Below are 7,540 nucleotides of genomic sequence, written 5' to 3'. Positions count from 1 at the left end.
GCTTGAGGGGGTGCCTGGTGGTCCACAGCAAATAGGGGAATAATTTATTTTTGTAATTCCATCCCTAAATAACACAAAAACAAAATCTATGATAAAAACATCTCAAAGCAAATATCTTATCAAATGGGGACCCTGGGACAAAATGTTATCAGGTGGGGGTCCATGGTTTGATTTGAGTCACTTTAGGGGCTCTTGACACAAAAAAGTTTGAGAACCACTGGTCTACACTATCTGTTGTTCCACCTTGTGTTTATGTGTCCACCTGTTAGTACAAGTACAGTGCATTGCACAGCATTGTGCATGTTTTTATGCCTATGCATTTTTACATATTGTAACTGTGCTAATTTAGTGGCTTTTCTTAATTGTGTATATATTACCAACTGATGCTTCTTTCGAGTACTGTGCTGTTGTGGTGACTACTCCAGTAAAAGTCTTTGTGGCTGTCATTTACCTTTCACCGGAACAAATGGGTGATTTTGTGGATGAGCTAGACACACTGTTTTCTTGCGGTCCTGAACGTGGCTATCTGCCGCTCATCGTAGACAATATGAACATCTACTTAGAAAATCCCAGCTCTGCAGACTTCCTGTCCCTGATATACTCATTTAACCTCAAACGGGGCTGCAGCCCTCTGACTCACAAAGCTGGTAAAGAACTTGACCTCATTCTCACCTGACCACTCTTTTATTCAACTTGTCTACCATCCACTTTTCCTTTATGATCACCTCTGTTCTACCTCCTCTTTGTACATTTTCCCCATCAGATGTAAATGTTGCCAAAGATTCTCTTTGTCCTGCTCTGCCTGTGTCGTCTATCCACCAAACCCGCCTGCTCTCATCTGCCTCACCCATGACTGACTACAACCATCCGAAACTGCGTACCGATCTCAGAACTGCTGAAAGAGGATGGCGTAAAACCAGTCCCCCGCTGACTTCAGGGGCTATCAGTTGTTCCTATCTTCCTTCTCAACCAACATCAGTGCTGCCAAAAAGACTTTTTGCAATGATAAGATCAGCAATACCACAGACACTCTTTTCACCTTCAAAACTTTACTCAATCCACCTCCCAAATCAGATACCACCCTCTCAGATGATATCTTTGCCTCCCTTTTTACTGGTGGTTGCCCCCAAGTGCCAATTCTTTGAACCTGTCAGAGAAAACCAGTCACCACTGGTTAAGGGCACAGACCACTCTCCACATTGCTCTCATGCCCTTCTCTGCCTCCTCCAGTCAATACCTCATAACTTGAGTAATCCTATGACATGTTTATCCCTGTCTCCCCAGGTCAAGGATGTATCTTCTCTCTTATTCACTCTTCTCACTAAGAAAATGTGTCAAAACTTCTGATTGGTAGTCATCCTGCTACATGAACACTAGACCCCATTCCCAACCCTCCTCCAAGCCATATCTCCCTCCACTGTGCCAGCAGTCACACAGTTTATTGCACAATGTAATAAATGCTTTGCTGGCATCAGGAACATTTCCAACCACATTCAAGCTGGCTCAGGTAACTCCTCTGCTTAAAAAGCCCCATGAGAAACCTGGGTGTCATGTTTGATGACAGCGATCCTTCTGTGACCATGTTGCATCTGTTTCCCAGTAGTGCCATTTTGCACTATGCAACATCAAAAAATCAGGCCTTGTTTGACTTGGTACACCACCCAATCTTTGGTCCAAGCCTGGGTTATCTCTGGCTTCGACTACTTCAATGCCCCTCTGTCAGGCCTCCCTTCATGCACATTGAAACCCTTACAGATGGTGCAGAATGTGGAAACCTGCCTGGTCTTTGATTAGCCTAAAAGGACACATGTCTCTCATTGACCTCGACTGGCTACGCATGTCCGCCCTAATGAAGTTCTAGTCACTAATGCTGCCTTCAGAGTGACTTCTGGCTCTGCAACCCTCTACTTGAACTCAATCATACAAACCTATGCTCTTTCTCGGCCACTGCATTCCTTCAAGGAATGTCGTCTGTCTCCTAACAATTATAACACCCTGACATGCCTAGCTAACACTTACTGTGCACTATGTACTTTCGATTTATGCACTTGTTAAATAGATTAAGTACTTAGAACTTATACCAATTTCTACTATTGCTCTTGTTACGTGCCACGCAGGGGCATAGTGTTTTTTTTGTTGTTGTTTTCCTCCTCCCTCTGTTTCCTGTTTTTCTCCCTCACCTAGTTTCCCTCTAGGTGCTCATGAGATGATTGGATTGCACCTGAGCAGACTGGAGGACGGTTTATTGGTCCCCAGGCGGTCCGAGTGGCCAATCATCTGCCAGGGAGTTGACATAAAGGGGAGCCTGGATGAGGAGCTCTCTCTCTCATTTTCCCCTGATTGCCCTACCAGACTGCCTGTGTTGTGTTGTGTTGACTACAATTGTTATTTGAAGGTTTGTGTGGGGGAGAAAGGCTAGGTAAGTTGGGGGTACCCTTTACATCTTCACCATGTAGTTTTGTGTTGTCTAAAAACACTAGGTTAGTGGTGGGTGCCACCCCGTGTTTTTGGTTTAGATCAGATTTGACAGGTTTTCTTTTGTGTATTTTGTTTCAGTCAGCAGTTAGGGGTAGGCCTCATTCTGTTTTATTGGTTTTCATTCCTTTGGCACACCACCTTTGCCTTTTTCCCCCCACATTTGTTAACCCCGCTTGGTGTTTTGTGTTAAAGTTTACGTTTGTATAATAAATTTCAAACTATCCTCTGGCTCATTACAAATCCTTGATTGTCCTGTTCACTGTCCCTGTCCACCCCTAGACTACACCAAAGGGACGTAACACTCTGAAGCTTTTATGTTGTCCTTCACTTGTAGGTCACTTTGGATAAAAGTGTCGGCTAAATGAGTAAATGTAATACAAATACAACATGTTATACTAATACAAATATTAAATGAAGACAAGGGAGGTACCAAGAAATGTCACTGTCATTATCTTTCCACTGCCTGTAAAGTGTAACATGAATATACAAGTCATAATGAGCCCAATGATAGAGGAAAACATGGGAGTATCAAGATAATTACCTTCCCATTGGATTTCAAATGTACAGTATTTCCTTGAAACAGTTTCATAATTTTAACATCACCTATGAAGATTTTGCGGTACATTAAAACAGAAGTGTGCTGTAAACTAAAGTGAAATCCAGCATGTTGTGGTTGTTGTTTCTGTGCTTTGATCAGTAAAGTGATGCATCAAACTGAGTTGTTACTGAGTAGTTCCTCATTACTTCATTATTACTTCATTATATCACAATACGTTCCTTAACAACAAATCAGAGACAGCAGGTTCCAAACAAGTATTTTAATCATAACATTGAGGGCACATGTGTTTTAATACTTACAAACATGTTACTGATGCATTAGTGATGAACTTAACTTTAAGGTTTAACAATGGCTCCCTTATTGCACAACACAAACTACTTCTATAAAACATGTTTACAGAAAGCTCCAATATCTGGCAAAAATAATAAGGTGTTTCAAGAATTAATATCACTAAGAAAAGTCAGACTTCAGCAGAAAGGTCCAGCATGATTCCTTCATCTTTTCTTTTCCTTACAGGTTCCATGAGGGATGGCCACAGCTTTGGTGAACAGGCTAATTGTCCCTTTACTTCTATTTGATCAATTAAAATAAAGCATAAAAAGAAAGAATTACCCAAGCTCAGCAGAGACAAAGCTTTATTACAGCACAGCATCACATTGCAGTTGTTTTAGTTTCAAAACTGTTGAACACATGATGACAGATGAGTGGCAGTTAGCCTATACAGAAACAGCCGTCCTGTCTTACCCTGTGTGTAGGCTATATTACTTACTATAACAATTCATTCCCATATGATTACCTTTATTTTGATTCAATTTCACTCTGTAATTACCCAGTATTTTACAATAATTATACTATTACAAGTTGTCATTATTCTAATTTTCATGATTTAACTTGACTGTTATTTCCTGGCAGTTTCTTCACATTACTAATAACTACATAAATAACAGCCTGTACGTTATAGGGTTACCGATGGCGGTCTATGGCAGCCATATACTGTGCCTGCTGGCTAACTGGCATAGCGTAGGGCATGAAATGGTGAAAGGCCTCAAACAAATAAAGAGAAACTCTTTTCATCAAAAAGAAAGGCTTTATCAAGAGGTGTGAAGTCATTTAGACTATGTCAGTTCAGTGCTTGTTAAATAGGTTGTAAACTAATGCCTGAAGGGAATATTTTTGAAAATACGCTGATTTGCACTCTGGCAGCGTGTGGTTTAGCCTGATCTAAGTCAAGTGAAATGTGACGATGATTTACTCTTCAGCAGAGGGAGAGTGGATCAGATACACACTGCTATCTGAATGATCAGGGATGTAAGACAGTGAGAGAGAGAGTGTGTGTGCATATGTGTGTGTATGGATGTTTGTTTAGCTGTAAACAGCTCAGATTGGAGGGGAAGGAAGACTGATATCCTTACTCAAAATAATGAATGCAGAAACAGGATGTTTGGTGCACACCATTCAAGGTGAAGAGATAAAGGCATTGCATACAGCATGATCAGTGGGACAGCTGGGTGAAGTGAAACTCGGACTTTCCCCAGTTTGACAAGAATCACAAACCAAACCGTAACTTAACCAAAGATAAGGTAAGTGAAGTAAACAGAGCCTGATTGAAGTGAGGAGCTTCCTTCTTTGGTCCATGACTTCCAAACATCCTGTGGAGTTTGAGACAGCTTTAACTCAGATCCAATGAGTACCTCCATGGCAGTCTGCCTTCAGGGTCAAACCAGTAATAATAACACCACAGATGAACAAAAAACATTCACTTAATTCCCCAAATCATGTGCAGATGACACAAGTATCAGAATCAGAATCAGAATCAGAATCAGTTTTATTGCCAAGTATGTTTTCACATACAAGGAATTTTTTCTGGTGATTGGTGCAATTGATCAGCAACAGTGGGGCTCTCTAGCCTTGTTGATAAGGCTAATAGCAGATGGGAAGAAGCTATTTTTGTGGCGAGAGGTTTTGGTCCTGAAGGACCGCAGCCTCCTTCCAGAGGGGAGTGTCACAAAGAGTTTGTGTCCAGGGTGGGAGGAGTCAGCTACCACTGTATAACCACAGATCCTGAAAATACAACATAAACCAGCAAATAAAACAGTGTAGAACCACAGTCCTCCGCCACATCTGTCTGACCTGGCAGGAAGAGGTCCTTCCTGATACTGTGCTTTACTAAATTGGCAACTTTTACTTCAGGCTGAACCTAAATCCCATTTTAATGACTGGAGCACTGACCCACAACAACACAGTTTGATTGAAGGGGTAATGTCCTGTTCTGAAAACAATATGCATGAGTACTGGATTTAGACTTCTTAAGATGAATTTTGAAGGGAATGGAGCTACATTTTATTCAATAAGGACAAAAAAAACTTGAAATCAGGTTCTTCTTCTTCAACAGCTCAAACTGTTTCATTGCGATGTCATAAAAAAAAAAAAAGCCTGTTACACTCTAAATTGCCTGAATACGTTCCCCTCTTTACTTTCTCTACCATGTGTATTTATCAGGGGAATATCACCTACAGACTAACCCAAGCCTCAGTATTTCTCAGACATGTGTGTACATGTTTGTTGTGAAGAAATAATTGTTCAAATCTGTACTTCAGCCAATCTCATCTCACAATGAATCAGTCAAAACCACAATAATGGATCTCAATTGCAAAAAACATGCTGAGGATATTAACATTTAAAAGCTAACTTCGCTTTTTTCTGCTTGCTTAGTTTGTGGTTAAGTACAGAGGGGTTAGACATAGAAGCTGTGATAACAAAAATCTGTCAGAGTCTGTCAGCATTCACTTATCAAACAGCACAGGAATGAGAGAAACTGCCTCAGGCCTGGTTTTCAGACTCTACAAATGGCTGCATCTGCTTCAGCTGCACGTACTTCAGGACAGAAAGATACACTCAGTGGCTCTGAACCAAAACAAGGAGAATACATATACATATACTGTTCGTCTGGTATGACAGGTTATTGCAGTTCAATCAGGAAAGACACAAATGAACAAGAATATCCATGCATCATTTGTATAATGTCATTTTTTTCTCTGAAATGCCTTCTTTTTCTCGTACCCCCCTTTTTATATTTGTGTCATGCAGGTTTGGTTTCTTTGTTTTGAATTTTATGTTTTATTTATTCATTTATGTTTTTCTGTTAGATGCCTCTGGTGTGATATACTTCATTGGTCCTCAATTGCTTCTGTATTATGTATTTTAATTCAGATTCATTAATTTTGGTGGCAATTGAGTCCTGCAGAAGGCATCACATTGTGTGAATGGGTCATGAAGTAACACAATGAAAGAAATTAAAAAAAGAGGAAGTATTCTCAGAGTAGCAAACCTTTCAATATCTATGAGTAAAAACGAGAGGGGGGTAATACATTGGGAAATACAGGACAGTGATTTGGTGCCAAAGATGAACCACATTTTAGTGTAAAATTGCAGGTAAACTGAAGGCAGGTTATGAAAAGCAGCAGATGAAAGCCAGTGGCCTAAATATAAAATGCATATTGGTAGAAGAAAGCAACTGAATAACTATATATGAATATGATACAAGAAAATAAAGGGCAGGAAATAATGAGTGGGTGGGAAAGAAAGAAGAAATTCATGAATGAAAGAGAGCATGAATCACTGCCACCACTTAGATGCAGGACACTTGTCGGATATAAGTTTGTTGCTTCAAAGATCGTTGGGCAGCGAGGATGGCTGATTGGTCTGGTTGAACATATGAAGAAATGGACCAGTGGCCCAGCTGCTGCAGGGGGCTGAGGACACAAATGATGTTGCTGCTGAGGAAGCAGCAGCGCCTCTTATATCTGAGATTACATCTTTAAACACTGCAGTGAAATGGACATGAAACCAGGCTTTTTTCAGCATGGACCTGGACAGAATTCAGAGTTTGTATGTGCAATTATGACTGGAAAGTTCCCCCGACCTTGATGTGTCATCATGAGAGGGCGTATGAAATTCAGCTTTAAGGAGAGAATCAATGAAAGGTGAGAATAAACTTTATCTAAGCACTCGAGTCATCTAATGAGGACAGAGAGGGATGTGTGTGACCCAGAACAAGGGCGTAGGATTGATCTCAACATTGGTAGTGACACAATAAATGTAAATTACTAAACTTTAAATTTTAAACTACTAGGTAACAGAAAAAAGTGAAAAATATTTTTGCATCCATCATCAACACTTTTTTTTATCCAGCTGTCCTAACAGTGTTGCAATTCCTCTTAATTTCATATTTAAAACTCGCTCCACCTCGACCAGCTACAACAGTAAAATGCTGCTAATCCAGCGATGCATCAGTATTAACAATCTAACAATGAAAGACTGTTGACATTAGGTAGCTAGCAGGTGGCTGCCGGCTGGTCAATTTAATACCTGTCACTTCTGCTCTGGATGGTGAAAAAGCTCCTGTTGTCTCTTTTTTTGTTGAAATCTCTAAGTACAAAATGTGCTGGCATGGACAAAATAAAGTTATGTGTGCCGTACAGTTCAGGAAAAAGAGAACTGGGA

This window comes from Trachinotus anak, unplaced genomic scaffold, assembly GCF_046630095.1.
Source record: "Trachinotus anak isolate AG129_WGS33_773 ecotype Australia unplaced genomic scaffold, CSIRO_AGI_Tana_v1 ptg000010l, whole genome shotgun sequence".
NCBI lineage: Eukaryota > Metazoa > Chordata > Actinopteri > Carangiformes > Carangidae > Trachinotus > Trachinotus anak.
The sequence above is the reverse complement of the archived record's forward strand: the minus strand, read 5'-3'. Positions refer to the sequence as shown.